Source organism: Magnolia sinica, chromosome 12, assembly GCF_029962835.1.
Source record: "Magnolia sinica isolate HGM2019 chromosome 12, MsV1, whole genome shotgun sequence".
Classification (NCBI taxonomy): Eukaryota; Viridiplantae; Streptophyta; class Magnoliopsida; order Magnoliales; family Magnoliaceae; genus Magnolia; species Magnolia sinica.
Genome location: NC_080584.1, coordinates 40,652,272 through 40,670,401, shown reverse-complemented (window position 1 = coordinate 40,670,401; position 18,130 = coordinate 40,652,272).

Here is an 18,130-nt window from a genome sequence, read left to right as displayed (position 1 = left end):
ATCAAATGATGGAGTTATAGGCGTCTCCATTGGATCGAGCAATTTGGAAAGATTAACAATCCATATTGAAAAATGACTATCGAAGAGTTCCAACGTGCTTTCTGGATATTGAACGGTCTCTGAATTATGCATTTCTGGTCCCATTTGGAAGCTTGACAAGTTACCATTCCAATGACCTGAAATAGTCTAAATTCGACCTCTAAAGAGAGAGTTATGAGGGTTGCAATTGGACATGAAGATGAAGGAAACATTCAGGACCAATGTCTACGTTCTAACTTACGGGTGACCAAATGGACTCAGAATACTATGATTCTAGTTTAGAATGAAAAGCACTAAAGTACCTTTCAGATGACCAAAAATTGACTCAATCCGACATCAAACGATGGAGTAATAATGGACATCTCCGTTGGACCAAGCGATTTGGAATGGTTAACAATCCATATTGAAAAATGACGATCGAAGAGTTCCAACGTGCTTTTGGGATATCGAATGGTCAATGAATTAGGCAATTCTGGTCCCATTTGGAAGTTTAACAAGCTACCATTCCAATGACCTAAAATAATCCAAATTTGACTTCTAAAGTGAGATTTATGAGGGTTACTATTGGACAAGGAGATGAAGGAAACATTTAGGATCCCACGTACGGATGCCCAAATGGCCTTGGAATACGACGATTCTAGTCAGGAATGGAAGAGTACTAAAGTACCTTTTAGATGAAAAAATCAAGCAAATCCGATTTCAAATGATGGAGTTATGGGCGTCTTCGTTGGATCGCGCGATTTGGAAAGATTAACAATCCATATTGAAAAATGACGATTGAAGAGTTCGAACATGCTTTTGGGATATCGAACGGTCTCAAAATTGGGCAATTTTGGTCCCATTTTCAAGCTTGACAAGTTACCTTTGAAATGACCTGAAATAGTCTAAATTCGACTTCTGAAAAGAGAGTTAGGAGGGTAACTATTGGACAAGAAGATGAAGGAAACATTTATGACCAATGACTGCGATCCCACTTACAGATTCCCAAAAGGTCTCAGAATACGACGATTGCAGTAAAGAAAGAAAGAGTGCTAAAGTACCTTTCTGATGATGAAAAATCGACCCAATCCTTCATCATGTGATGGAGTTATGTGCATCTCCGTTGGATCGCGCGATTTAGAAAGATTAACAATCCATATTGAAAAATGACAATCGAAGAGTTCCAACGTGCTTTTGGGATATCGAACGGTCTCTGAATTAGGCAATTTTGGTCCCATTTCGAATCTTGACAAGTTACCATTCCAATGACCTTAAATAGTCTAAATTCGACATCTGAAGAGAGTTATGAGGGTTACTATTAGACAAGGATATGAAGGAAACATTCCGGACCGACAAGGACGATCACACTTACGGATGCCCAAATAGTCTCGAAATACGACGATTCCAGTCAGGAATGAAAGAGCACTATGGTACAATTCAAATGACCAAAAATCGACCCAATCCGACATCAAAGGATGGAGTTATAGGCGTTTCCCTTGGATCACCCAATTTGGAAAGATTTACAATCCATATTGAAAAATGATGATCGAAGACTTCCAACTTGCTTTTGGTATATCGAACGGTCTCTGAATTAGGAAATTTTGGCCCCATTTGGAAGCTTGACAAGTTACCTTTCCAATGACCTGAAATAGTCTAAATTCAACCTCTAAAGAGAGAGTTATGAGGGTTACTATTGGACAAGGAGATAAGGAAACATTCAGGACTGACGGCTTCGATCCCACTAACGGATGCACAAATGGTCTCGAAATATGACGATTCTTGTGAGGAATGAAGGTGCACTAAAGTACCATTCAGATGACCAAAAATTGACCCAATCCGACATTAAAGGATGGAGTTATAGGCATCTTCGTTGGATCGCGCAATTTGGAAAGATTAACAATCCATATTGAAAAATGACGATCGAAGAGTTCCAACGTGGTTTTGGGATATCGAATGGTCTCTGAATTTGGCAATTTTGGTCCCATTTGGAAGCTTGACAAGTTACCTTTCCAATGACCTGAAATAGTCTAAATTCGACCTCTGAAGAGAGAGTTATGAGGGTTACTATTGGACAAGAAGATGAAGGAATGATTTAAGACCGACGACCGCGATCCAACTTACAGATGACTAAATGGTCTCGGATTACGACGATTCAATTCAGGAATGAAAGAGCACTAATGTACCTTTCAGACGACCAAAAATTAACCCAATCCAACATCAAAGGATGGAGTTATAGGCGTCTCTGAAAGAGCACTAATGTACCTTTCAGACGTGCAATTTGGGAAGATAAACAATCCATATTGAAAAATGATGATCGAGAAGTTCCAACATGCATTAGGGATAAGAACGGTCTCTGAATTAGGCAATTTTTGTCCTATTTGGAAGCTTGAAAAGTTACCATTCCAATGACCTTAAATAGTCTGATTTCAACCTATAAAGAGAGTTATGAGGGTTATTATTGGACAAGGAGATGAAGGAAACATTCAGGACCAACGACTGCGATCCCACTTACAGATGCCCAAATGGTCTCAGAATACGACGATTCGAGTCAGGAATGAAAGAGCACTAAAGTACCATTCAGATGACCAAAAATCAACCCAATCTAACAACAAAAGATGGAGTATAGGCGTCTCCGTTGGATTGCTTAATTTGGAACGATTAACAATCCATATAGAAAAATGAAGATCGAAGAGTTCTAACGTGCTTTTGGGATATCAAACGGTATCTGAATTCGAAAATTTTGGTCCCATTTGGAAGCTAGACAAGTTACCGTTCCAATGACCTGATATGGTTTAAATTCGACTTCTGAAGAGAGAGTTATGAGGGTTACTATTGGATAAGAACTTAAAGGAAACATTCAGAACTGATGACTGTGATACAACTTAAAGATGCCCAAATTCTCTCGGAATACGATGATACAACAATGAAATAAAACTAAAGTACCATTCAGATGACCAAAAATTGACCCAATCCGACATCAAATGATGGAGTTGTATGCGTCTCCGTTAGATCACGCAATTCGAAAAGATTACCAATCCATATAGAAAAATGACGAACAAAGAGCTCCAACGTGCTTTTGGGAAATCGAACGGTCTCTGAATTAGGCAATTTTGGTCCCATTGGGAAGCTTGGCAAGTTACCATTCCAATGATCTAAAATAGTATAAATTCGACCTCTGAAGAGAGAGTTATGAGGGTTACTATTGGAATGGAGATGAAGGAAACATTTAGGACTGACGATAGCGATCCCACTTACGGATGCCGAAATGGTCTCAGAATACGACGATTCCAGTTAGTAATGAAAGAGCACTAAAGTACCATTTAGATGACCAAAAATCGACCCAATCCGACCTCAAAGGATAGATTTATAGGCGTCTCCGTTGGATCGTGCACTTTGGAAAGATTAACAATCCATATTGAAAAATGACAATCAAAGAGTTCCGACATGTTTTGTGATATCGAACAGTCTCTGAATTAGGTAATTATGGTCCCATTTGAAAGCTTTGCAAGTTACCATTCCAGCAACCTGAAATAATGTAAATTCGACCTCTGAAGAGAGAGTTATGAGGGATACTATTGGACAAGGAGATGAAGGAAACATTCTGGACCGACGACTGCGAATCCCACTTCCGGTTGTCCAAATGGTCTCGAAAAATGACGATTCCAGTCAGGTATGAAATAGCACTAAAGTACCATTCAGATGACCAAAAATTGACCCAATCCGACATCAAAGGATGGAGTTATAGGCGTCTCCGTTGGATCGCGCAATTTAGAAAGATTAACAATCCATATTGAAAAATGACGATCGAAGAGTTCCAACATGCTTTTGGGATATCGAACGGTCTCTGAATTAGGCTATTTTGGTCCCATTTGGAAGCTTGACAAGTTACCATTCCAATGACCTGAAATAGTCTAAATTCGACCTCTGAAGAGAGAGTTATGAGGGTTACTATTGGACAAGAAGATGAAGGAAACATTCAGGACCAACGACTGCGATCCAACTTACGGGTGACCAAATGGTCTCAGAATACGACGATTCCAGTCTGGAATGAAAGAGCACTAAAGTACCATTCAGATGACCAAAAATTGACCCAATTTGACATCAAATGATGGAGTTATAGGCGTCTCCATTGGATCGAGCAATTTGGAAAGATTAACAATCCATATTGAAAAATGACTGTCGAAGAATTCCAACATGCTATTTGGTTTCCAATAGTCTCTAAATTATGCAATTCTAGTCCCATTTGGAAGCTTGACAAGTTACCATTCTAATGACCTGAAATAGTCTAAATTCGACCTCTAAAGAGAGAGAGTTATGAGGGTTACTATTGGACAGGAAGATGAAGGAAACATTCACGACCGACGACTGTGATCCAACTTTTAAATGTCCAAATGGTCTCGGAATACGACAATTCTAGACTAGAATGAAAGAGCACTAAAGTACCATTCAGATGACCAAAAATTGACCCAGTCCGACATCAAAGGATGTAGTTATAGGCGTCTCCGTTGGATATTGCAATTTGGAAATATTAACAATCCATATTGAAAAATGACGATCGAAGAGTTCCAACGTGGTTTTGGGATATCGAACAGTCTCTGAATTAAGCAATTTTGGTCCCATTTGGAAGCTTGACAAGTTACCATTCCAATGACCTGAAATAGTCTAAATTTGACCTCTGAAGAGAGAGTTATGAGGGTTACTATTGGACAAGAAGATGAAGGAGACATTCAGGATTGACGGCTGCGATCCAACTTACAGATGCCCAAATGGTCTCGGAATACGACGATTCCAGTCAGGAATGAAAGTACCATTCAAATGACCAAAAATTGACCCAATCCGACATCAAAGGATGGAGTTAGAGGCAACTTCGTTTGATATCGCAATTTGGAAAGATTAACAATCCATATTGAAAAATGATGATCAAAGAGTTCCAACGTGCTTTTGGGATATCGAGCGGTCTCTAAATTAAGCAATTCTGGTCCCACTTGGAAGCTTGACTAGTTACCATTCCAATGACCTAAATTTGTATAAATTCGACCTCTGAGTAGAGAGAGTTATGAGGGTTATTATTGGACAAGGAGATGAAGTAAACATTCAGGACCGACGATCGTAATCCCACATGTGACGATTCTAGTCAGGAATGCAAGAGCAGTAAAGTACCATTCAGATGACCAAAAATGACCCAATCTGACATCAAAGGATGGAGTTATAGGTATCTCTTTTGGATCGTGCAATTTGTAAAGATTAAGAATCCATATTGAAAAATGACGATCGAAGAGTACCAATGTGCTTTTGGGATATCGAACGGTCTATGAATTAAGCGATGCTGGTCCCATTTTGAAGCTTTAAAAGTTATCATTCCAATGTCCTAAAAATTCTAAATTTGACCTTTAAAGGGAGATATGAGGGTTACTATTTGACAAGGAGATCAAGGAAACGTTTAGGAATGCGATCCCACTTACGGATGCCCAAATTATCTCGGAATACGAGGATTCCAATTAGGAATGACAGTGCACTAAAGTACCATTCAGATGACCAAAAATCGACCCAATCGGACATCAAACGATGGAGTTATAGGTCTCTTCTTAGGATCGCGTAATTTGGAAAGATTAACAATCAATATTGAAAAATGACGATCGAAGAGTTCCAATGTGCTTTTGGGATATCGAACGGTCTCTGAATTAGGCAATTCTTGTCCCACTTGGAAGCTTGACAAGTTACCTTTCCAATGACCTGAAATAGTCAAAATTCAACCATTGAAGAGAGAGTTGTGAGGGTTATTATTGGACAAGGAGATGACGGATACATTCGGGACTGACGACTGCGATCCCACTTACGGATGCCCACACGGTCTAAAAATATAATGATTCCAGTTAGGAATGAAAGAACACCAAAGTACCATTCAGATAACCAAAAATCAACCCAATCCGACATCAAATGATGGTGTTATACACGTCTCCGTTGGATCGCGCAATTTGGAAAGATTAACAAATCATTATTGAAAAATGACGATCGAAGAGTTCCAACATACTTTAGGGATATCTAACGGTCTCTGAATTAGGCAATTTTGGTCCCATTTGGAAGCTTGACAAGTTACCATTCCAATGACCTGAAATAGTCTAAATTCGACCTCTGAAGAGTGAGTTATGAGGGTAACTATTGGACAAGAAGATGAAGGAAACATTAATGACTGCGATACAACTTATGGATGCCCAAATGGTCACGGAATACAACGATTCCAGTCAAGAATGAAAGAGCACTAAAGTACCATTCAGATGACCAAAAATTGACCCAATCCGACATCAAAGGATGGAGTTATAGGCGTCTCCATTGGATCGCGCAATTTGGAAAGATTAACAATCCATATTGAAAAATGATGATCGAAGAGTTCCAACGTGCTTTTGGGATATCGAACGGTCTCTTAATTAGGCAATTTTGGTCCCATTTGGAAGCTTGACAAGTTACTAGTCCAATGACCTGAAATAGTCTATATTCGACCTTTGAAGAGAGAGTTTTGAGGGGAGCTATTAGATAAGAAGATGAAGGAAACATCAGGACCGACGACTGCGATCCAACTTACGTGTGCCCAAATGGTCTTGGAATACGACGATTCTAGTTAGGAATGAAAGAGCAATAAAGTACCATTCAAATGACCAAAAATCGAGCCAATCTGACATTAAAGGATGGAGTTATAAGCGTCTCCCTTGGATCGCCCAATTTGGATAGATTTACAATCCATATTAAAAAATGACGATCGAAGACTTCCAACATGCTCTTAGGATATTAAACGGTCTCTGAGTTAGGCAATTTTGGCCCAATTTGGAAGCTTGACAAGTTACCTATCCAATGACCTGAAATAGTCTAAATTTGACCTCTGAAGAGAGAGTTATGAGGGTTATTATTGGATAAGAAGAAGAAGGAAGCATTCAGGACCGACGACCGTCATCCTACTCACAGATGCCCAAATGGTCTCGGAATACGACGATTCCAGTCATGAATGAAAGAGCACTAAATTACCATTCAGATGACCAAAAATACCAATCCGACATCAAATGATGGAGTTATAGGCGTCTCCGTTGGATCGCACAATTTGGAAAGATTAACAATCCATATTGAAAAAGTACGATCGAAGACTTCCAACATGCTTATGGGATATGGAACGGTTGCTGATTTAGGCAATGTTAGCCCTGTTTGGAAGCTTAACAAGTTACATTTCCAATGACATGAAATAGTCAAAATTTGACCTCTGAAGAGAGAGTAATAGGGTTATTATTGGACAAGAAGAAGAAGGAAACATTCAGGACCGACGACAGTGATCCAACTTACAGATGCCCAATTGGTCTCGGAATACGACGATTCTAGTCAGGAATGAAAGAGCACTAAATTATCATTCAAATGACCAAAAATCGACCCAATACGACATCAAATGATGAAGTTATAGGCGTCTTTATTGGATCGGGCAATTTGGAAAGATTAATAATACATATTGAAAAATGATGATCGAAGAGTTCCAACGTGCTTTTGGGATATCGAATGGTGTCTAAATTAGGCAATTCTGGTCCCATTTGGAAGCTTCACAAGTTACCATTCCAATGACCTGAAATAGTCTAAATTCGACCTCTGAAGAGAGAGTTATGAGGGTTACTATTGGACAAGGAGATGAAGGAAACATTCAGGATCGACGACTGCGATCCCACTTACGGATGCCCAAATGGTCTCGGAATACGACGATTCCAGTCAGGAATGAAAGAGCATTAAAATACCATTCAGATGACCCAAAATCGACCCAATCCGACATCAAAGGATGGAGTTTTAGGCGTCTCCATTGGATCACACAATTTGGAAAGATTAACAATCCATATTGAAAAATGACGATTGAAGAGTTCCAACGTGCTTTTGGGTTATCGAACGGTCTCTGAATTTGGCAATTCAGGTCCCATTTGGAAGCTTGACAAGTTACCATTCCAATGACCGAAAATAGTCTAAATTTGACCTCTGAAGAGGGAGTTATGAGGGTTACTATTGGACAAGGAGATGAAGGAAACATTCAGGACCGACGACTGCGATCCCACTTACGGATGCCCAAATGGTCTCGGAATACGATGATTCCAGTCAGGAATGAAAGAGCACTAAAGTACCATTTAGATGACCAAAAATTGACCCAATCCGACATCAAAGGATGGAGTTAGAGGCGTCTCCATTGGCACGCAATTTGGAAAGATTAACAATCCATATTGAAAAATGACAATCGAAGAGTTCCAAAGTGCTTTTGCAAAATCGAACGGTCTCTGAATTAGGCAATTTTGGTCTCATTTGGAAGCTTGACAAGTAACCATTCTAATGACTTGAAATAGTCTAAATTCGACCTCTAAAGAGAGAGTTATGAGGGTTACTATTGGACAAGGAGATGAAGGAAACATTCAGGACCGACGACTGCGATCCCACTTACGGTTGCCCAAATGGTCTCAGAATACGATGATTCCAGTCAAGAATGAAAGAGCACTAAAGTTCCATTAAGATAACCAAAAATCGACCTAATTCGACATCAAAGGATGGAGTTATAGGTGTCTTCATTGGATCGTACAATTTGGAAAGATTAACAATCCATATTAAAAAATGACGATTGAAGACTTCCATCATGCTTTTGGGATATCGAACGGTCTCTAAATTATGCAATTTTGGTCCCATTTGCAAGCTTGAGAAGTAACCTATCCAATGACCTGAAATAGTCTAAATTCAACCTCTGAAGAGAGAGTAATAGGGTTACTATTAGACAAGGAGATGAAGGAAACGTTCAGGACCGACTACTGCGATATCACTTACGGATGCCCAAATGGTCTCGGAATACAACGATTCCAGTCAGGAATGAAAGACCATTAAAGTACCATTCAGATGACTACAAATCGACCCAATCAGACATCATAGGATGGAGTTATAGGCGTCTCCGTTGGATCGCACAATTTGGAAAGATTAACAATCCATATTGAAAAATGACGATCGAAGAGTTCCAACGTGCTTCTGGGGATATCAAACAGTCTCTGAATTTGGCAATTATGGTCCCATTTGGAAGCTTAACAAGTTACCATTCCAATTACCTGAAATAGTCTAAATTCGACCTCTGAAGAGAGAGTTATGAGGGTTACTATTGGAGAAGAAGATGAAGGAAACATTCAGGACCGACGATTGCAATCCAACTTAAAGGTGCCCAAATGGTCTCAGAATACGATGATACCAGTTCGGAATGAAAGATCACTAAAGTACCATTCAGTTGACCAAAAATCGACCCAATCCGACAACAAATGATGGAGTTATAGGCGTCTCCGTTGGATCGCGCAATTTGGAAAGATTAACAATCCATATTGAAAAATGACGATCGAAGACTTCCAACGTGCTTTTGGGATATCGAACGGTCTCTGAATTAGGCAATTTTGGTCCCATTTGGAAGCTTGACAAGTTACCATTCCAATGACCTGAAATAGTCTAAATTCGACCTCTGAAGAGAGAGTTATGAGGATTACTATTGGACAAGAAGAAGAAGGAAACAGTCAGGACCGACGACTGCAATCCAACTTTCGGCTGCTCAAATGGTCTCGGAATATGATGATTCCACTCAGGAATTAAAGAGTACTAAAGTACCATTCAGATGACCAAAAATTCACCTAATATAACACCAAAGGATGGAGTAATTGGCGTCTCCATTGGATCGCGCAATTTGGAAAGATTAACAATTCATAATGAAAAATGATGATCGAAGAGTTCCAACGTGCTTTTGGAATATCGAACGGTCTTTGAATTAGGTAATTTTGGTTCCATTTGGAAGCTTGACAAGTTACCATTCAAATGACCTGAAATAGTCTAAATTCGACATCTGAAGAGAGAGTTATGAGGGTTACTACTGCACAAGAAGATGAAGGAAACATTCAGGACCGACAATGGCGATCCAACTTACGGGTGCCCAAATGGTATCAGAATACGATGATTCTAATCAGGAATTAAAGAGCACTAAAGTAATATTTAGATGATAAAAAATTGACGTAATCCGAGATCAAAGGATGAAGTTATAGGCGTCTCCGTTGGATCACGCAATTTGGAAAGATTCACAATCCATATTGAAAAATGATGAACTAAGAGTTCCAAAATGCTTTTGGGATATCGAACGGTCTCTGAATTAGGCAATTTTGGTCCCATTTGGAAGCTTGACAAGTTACCTTTCCAATGACCTGAAATAGTCTAAATTCGACCTCTGAAGAGAGAGTTATGAGGGTTACTATTGGACAAGAAGATGAAGGAAACATTCAGGACCGACGACTGCAATCCAACTTACCGGTGCCCAAATGGTCTCGGAATACGATGATTCTAGTCTGGAATTAAAAAGCACTAAAGTACCATTCAGATGACCAAAAATTAACCCAATCCGACATCAAAGACTTCCAACATGATGGGTCTGAATTAGTTTTGGCCCCATAGCTTGAAAGTTACCTTTCCAATGACTCGAAATTCTCATTGGATTGTGCAATTTGGAAAGATTAACAAATCCATATTGAAAAATGACGATCAATGTTCGAAGAGTGCTTTTGGGATATCGAACGGCCGCTGAATTAGGCTATTTTGGTCCCTTTGGAAGCTTGACAAGTTATCATTCCAATGATCTGAAATTGTCTAAATTCGACCTCTAAAGAGAGAGTTATGAGGGTTACTATTGGATAAGAAGATGAACGAAACATTCAGTACCGACGACTGCAATCCAACTTACCAGTGCCCAAATGGTCTCGGAATACGATGATTCTAGTCTGGAATGAAAAGAGCACTAAAGTACCTTACATAGGACCAAAAATTGACTCAATCCGACATGAAATGAGTGAGTTATGAGTGTCTCTGTTGGACCGCAGATTTAGAAAGATTAATAATCCATATTGCAAAATGACGTTCGAAGAGTTCCAACGTGCTTTTGGGATATCGAACGGTCTCTGAATTAGGCAATTTTGGTCCCATTTGGAAGCTTGACAAGTTACTACTCTAATGACTTGAAATAGTCAAAATTCGACCTATGAAGAGAGAGTTATGTGGGTTACTATTGGACAAGAAGATGAAGGAAACATTCAGGATTGACGACTGTGATCCAACTTATGGGTTCCCAAATGCTCTCAGAATACGACGATTCCAATCTGAAATGAAAGAAAATTAATGTACCATTTAGATGACCAGAAATCGACCCAATCCGACATCAAAGGATGGATTTATAGGTGACTCCGTTAGATCGTGGAATTTGAAAAGATTAACAATTCATATTGAAAAATGACAGTCGAAGACATCCAACATCCTTTTAGGATATCGAACGGTGTCTGAATTAGGTAATTTTGGCCCCATTTAGAAGCTTAACAAGTTATCGTTCCAATGACCTGATATATTCTAAATTAGACCTCTGAAGTGAGAGTAATTGGGTTACTATTGGACAAGAAGATGAAGGAAACATTCTGGACCGATGACGGCGATCCAACTTACAGATGCTGAAATGGTCTCGGAATACGACGATTCCAGTCAGGAATGAAAGAGCACTAAATTACCATTTAGATGACCAAAAATTGACCCAATCTGACATCAAATGATGGAGTTATAGGCGTCATCATTGCATCGCATAATTTGAAAAGATTAACAATCCATATTGAAAAATGACAATCGAAGAGTTCCAATGTGCTTTTGGGATATCGAACGGTCTCTAAATTAGGCAATTTTGGTCTCATGCTTGACAAGTTGCCCTTCCAATAACCTGAAATAGTCAAAATTCAACCTTTAAAGAGAGAGTTATGATGGTTAATATTGGACAAGGAGATGAAGGAAACACTCAGGACCGACGACTGTGATCCAATTTATGGGTGCCCAAATGGTATCAGAATACAACGATTCTAGTCTGGAATGAAAGAGCACTAAAGTACCATTCAGATGACCAAAAATTGACCCAATCCAACATCATATGACAGAGTTATAGGCGTCGACATTGGATCACGCAATTTGGAAAGATTAACAATCCATATTGAAAAATGATGATTGAAGACTTCCAAATTGCTTTTGGGATATCGAACGGTCTCTGAATTAGGCAATTCTGGTCCCATTTGGAAGCTTGACAAGTTACCATTCCAATGACCTTAAACAGTCTGAATTTGACCTATGAAGAGAGAATTATGCGGGTTACTATTTGACAAGAAGATGAAAAAACATTCAGGACGGACGACTGCGAACCAACTTACGGATGCCCAAATGGTCTCGGAATATGACGTGCAAGTCAGGAATGAAAGAGCACTAAAGTACCATTCAGATGTTCAAAAATCAACCTAATTCAACATCAAATGATGGAGTTATAGGCGTCTTCGTTGGATCGCGTCATTTGGAAAGATTAACCATCCATATTGAAAAATGATGATCGATGAGTTCAAACGTGCTTTTGAGATATCGAACGGTCTCTGAATTAAGCAATTCTGATCTCATTTCGAAGCTTGACAAGTTACAATTCCAATGACCTGAAATAATCTAAATTTCACCTGTTATGAGAGAGTTATGACGGTTACTATTGGACAAGAAGATGAAGGAAACATTCAGGACTTACGACTGTGATCCAACTTACAGGTGCCTAAATGGTCTCAGAATATGATAATTCTAGTCTGATATGAAAGAGCACTAAAGTACCATTCAGATGACCAAAAATTGACCCAATCTGACATCAAAGGATGGAGTTATAGGCGTCTCCATTGGATCGTGCAATTTGGAAAGATTAACAATCCATATTGAAAAATGATGATCGAAGACTTCCAACGTGCTTTTGGGATATCGAACGGTCTCTGAATTCGGCAATTCTTATCCCATTTGGAAGCATGACCAGTTACCACTCCAATACCTAAAATAGTCTAAATTTGACCTCTGAAGAAATAGTTATGAGGGTTACTATTGGATAAGAAGTTGAAGGATACATTCAGGACCGACGACAGCGATCCAACTTACAGATGCTCTAATGGTCTCGGAATACGACGATTCCAGTCAGGAATGAAAGAGCACTAAATTACCATTCAGATGACCAAATATCATCCCAATCCGACATCAAATGATGGAGTTATAAGCGTCATCGTTGGATCACGCAATTTGGAAAGATTAACAATCCATATTGAAAAATGATGATCGAAGAGTTCCAACGTGCTTTTGGGATATCGAACGGTCTCTAAATTAGGCAATTTTGGTCCCATTTGGAAGCTTGACAAGTTACCCTTTTAATGACCTGCAATTGTCTAAATTCGACCTCTGAAGAGAGAGTTCTAAGGGTTAATATTGGACAAGAAAATGAAGGAAACATTCAGGACCGACGACTGCTATTCAAGTTATAGGTGCCCAAATGGTATCAAAATACGATGATTCCAGTCTGGAATGAAAGAGCACTAAAGTACCATTCAGATGACCAAAAATTGACCCAATCCGACATCATATGATGGAGTAATAGGCGTCGCCGTTGGATCCCGCAATTTGGAAAGATTAACAATCCATATTGAAAAATGACGATCGAAGACTTCCAATGTGCTTTTGGGATATCTATCAGTCTCTGAGTTAGGCAATTCTGGTCCCATTTGGAAGCTTGACAAGTTACCATTATAATGGCCTAAAACAGTCTGAATTAGACCTTTGAAGAGAGAGTTATGAGGGTTACTATTTGACCAGAAGATGAAGAAAACATTCAGGACCGACGACTGCGATCCCACTTACGGATGCTCACATGGTCTCAAAATATGACAATTCAAGTCAGGAATGAAAGAGCACTAAAGTACCATTCAGATGACTAAAAATCAACCCAATCCGACATCAAATGATGGAGTTATAGGCGTCTCCATTAGATCGCGCAATTTGGAAAGATTAACAATCCATATTGAAAAATGACGATCAAAGAGTTCCAACGTGCTTTTGGGATATCGAACAGTCAATTAATTAGGCAATTTTTGTACCATTTGGAAGCTTGACAAGTTACCATTTCAACGACCTGAAATAGTCTAAATTTGACCTTTGAAGAGAGAGTTATGAGGGTTACTATTGGACAAGGAGATGAAGGAAACATTCAGGATCGGCGACTGCGATCCCACTTTCGGATGCCGAAATGGTCTCGGAATTCGTAGATTCCAGTCAGGAATGAAAGAGCATTAATGTACCATTCAGATGTCCGAAAATCGACCCAATCCGACATCAAAGGATGGAGTTATTGGCGTCTCCGTTGGATCGTGCAATTTGGAAAGATTAACAATCCATATTGAAAAATGATGATCGAAGAGTTCTAACGTGCTTTTCGGATATCGAATGGTCTCTGAATTAGGCAATTTTGGTCCCATTTAGAAGCTTGACAAGTTACCCTTCCAATGACCTGAAATAGTCTAAATTCGACCTTTGAAGAGAGAGTTATGAGGGTTAATATTAGACAAGAAGATGAAGGAAACATTTAGGACCGACGACTTCTATCCAACTTATGGGTGTTCAAATGGTTTCATAATACAACAATTCCAATCTAGAATGAAAGGGCACTAAAGTACCATTCGGATTACGAAAAATCAACCCAATTTGACTTCATATGACGGAGTTATAGGTGTCGCCGTTGGATCGCGCAATTTGGAAAGATTAACAATCCATACTGAAAAATGACGATCGAAGACTTCCAATGTGCTTTTGGGATATCGAACGGTCTATGAATTGGGCAATTCTAGTCCAATTTGGAAGCTTGACCAGTTACCATTCCAATGACCTGAAATAGTCTAAATTTGACCACTGAAGAGAGAGTTCTGAGAGTTACTATTGGACAAGAAGATGAAGGAAACATTTAGGATCGACGACAGCGATCCAACTTACAGTTGTCCAAATGGTCTCTGAATACAACGATTCTAGTCAAGAATGAAAGAGCAATAAATAACAATTTAGATGACCAAAAATCATCCCAATCCGACATCAATTGATGGAGTTATAGGCGTCATTTTTAGATCCCGCAATTTGGAAAGATTAACAATCCATATTGAAAAATGACGATCAAAGAGTTCCAACGTGCTTTTGGGATATCGAACGGTCTCTAAATTAGGCAATTTTGGTCCCATTTGGAAGCTTGACAAGTTAGCGTTCCAATGGCCTAAAATAGTCTAAATTCGACCTCTAAAGAGAGAGTTATGAGGGTTATTATTGGACAAGAAGATGAAGGAAACATTTAGGACCGACGACTGCTATCCAACTTATGGGTGCCCAAATGGTCTCAGAATACAATGATTCCAGTCTGGAATGAAAGAGTACTAAAGTACCATTCAGATGACCAAAAATTGACCTAATCCGACATCAAAGGTGTTATAGGGGTCTCTGTTGATCTCACAATTTGGAAAGATTAACAATCCATATTGAAAAATGATGATCGAAGACTTCCACATGCTTTAGGGATATCGAACGGTCTCTTAATTAGGCAATTCTGGTCCCATTTGGAAGCTTGACAAGTTAGCATTCGAATGACCTGAAATAGTCTAAATTCGACCTTTGAAGAGAGAGTTATGAGGGTTAATATTGGACAAGGAGATGAAGGAAAAATTCAGGACCGACGACTGCAACTTACAAATGCCCAAATGGTCTCGAATACGATGATCCAAATCGGAATGAAAGAGCACTAAAGTACCATTCAGATGACCAAAATTGATCCAATCCGACATCAAAGCATGGAGTTATAAGTGTCTCTGTTGGATCGCGCAATTTGGAAAGATTAACAATCCATATTGAAAAATGACGATCGAAGAGTTCCAACGTGCTTTTAAGATATCAAACGGCCTCTGAATTAGGCTATTTTGGTCCCATTTGGAAGCTTGACAAGTTACCATTCCAATGATCTGAAATTGTCTAAATTCGACCTCTAAAGAGAGAGTTATGAGGGTTACTATTGGACAAGAAGATGAAGGAAACATTCAGGACCGACGACTACTATCCAACTTATGGGTGCTCAAATGGTCTCAGAATACGACAATTCCAGTCTGGAATAAAAGAGCACTAAAGTACCATTCAGATGGCCAAAAATTGACCCAATCCGTCATCATATGATGGAATTTTAGGCGTCGCCATTGGGTGCAAAATTTGGAAAGATTAACAATCCATATTAAAAAATGACGATGGAAGATTTCCAACGTGCTTTTGGGATATCGAACGGTCTCTGAATTAGGCAATTCTGGTCCAATTTGGAAGCTTGACTAGTTAGCATTCCTATGACCAGAAATAGTCTAACTTTGACCTCTGAAGAGAGAGTTATGAGGGTTACTATTGGACAAGAAGATGAAGGAAATATTCAGGAACGACGACAGCAATCCAACTTATAGATGCACAAATGGTCTCGGAATACAATGATTCTAGTCTGGAATGAAAGAGCACTCAATAACTATTCAGATGACCAAAAATCATCCCAATCCAACATCAATTGATGGAGTCATAGGCGTCATCGTTGGATCGTGCAATTTGGAAAGATTAACAATCCATATTAAAAAATGACGATCGAAGAGTTCAACGTGCTTTTGGGATATCGAACGGTCTCTGAATTAGGCAATTTTGGTCCCATTTAAAAACTTGACAAGTTACCCTACTAATGACCTAAAACTGTCTAAATTTGACCTTTAAAGAGAGAGTTCTGAGGGTTAATATTGGACAAGACGATGAAGGAAACATTCAGGACCGACGACTGCTATCTAACTTACGGGTGCCCAGATGGTATCCGAATATGATGATTCCAGTATGGAATGAAAGAGCACTAAAGTACCATTCAGATGATGAAAAATTGGCCTAATCCGACATCATATGATCGAGTTATAAGCGTCGCCATTGGATTGCACAATTTGGAAAGATTAACAATCCATGTTGAAAAATGATGATCAAAGACTTCCAACTTGCTTTTGGGATATCTATCAGTCTCCGAATTAGGCAATTCTAGTCCCATTTAGAAACTTGACAAGTTACCACTCAAATGACCTGAAACAGTCTGAATTCGACCTCTAAAGAGAGAGTTATGAGGGTTACTATTTGACAAGAAGATGAAAGAAACATTCAGGACGGACGACTGCGATTTAATTTAAAAATTCTCAAATGGGCTCGGAACACGATGATACTAGTCAAGAATAAGAGCACAAAAGCACCATTCAGATGACCAAAAATAGACCCAATTCGACAATAAATGGAGTTATAGGCGTCTCCATTGGATCGCGCAATTTGGAAAGATTAACAATCCATATTGAAAAATGACGATCGAAGAGTTCCAACGTGCTTTTGGGATATCAAACGGTCTCTGAATTAGGCAATTTTGGTCCCATTTGGAAGCTTGACAAGTTACCATTCCAATGACTTGAAATTGTCTAAATTCGACCTTTGAAGAGAGAGATAGAGGGTTACTATTGGATAAGAAGATGAAGGAAACATTCAAGACTAAAGACTACGATCCAACTTATGGCTTCCCAAATGGTTTGAGAATAGACGATACCAGTCATGAATGAAAGAGCACTAAAGTACCATTCAGATGACCAAAAATTGACCCAATCCGACATCAAATGATCGAGTTATAGGTGTCTCTGTTGGATCGCGCAATTTGGAAAGATTAACAATCCATATTGAAAAATGACGATAGAAGAGTTCCAACGTGGTTTTGGGATATCAAACGGTCTCTGAATTAGACAATTTTGGTCCCATTTGGAAGCTTGATAAGTTACCATTCCAATAACCTGAAATAGTCTAAATTTGACCTCTAAAGAGAGAGTTATGAGGGTTACTATTGGACAAGGAGATGAAAGAAACATTCAGGACTGACGACTAATATCCCACTTACGAATGCCCAAATGGTCTCGGAATAAGACGATTCCAGTCAGGAATGAAAGAGCACTAAAGTACCGTTCAGATGACGAAAAATGGACCCAATTCGACATTAAAGGATGGAGTTATAGGCGTCTCCATTGGATCGCACAATTTGGAAAGATTAACAATCCATATTGATAAATGATGATCGAAGAGTTCCAACGTGCTTTTGGGATATCGAACGGTCTTTGAATTATGCAATTCACGTCCCATTTGGAAGCTTGACAAGTTACCATTCCAA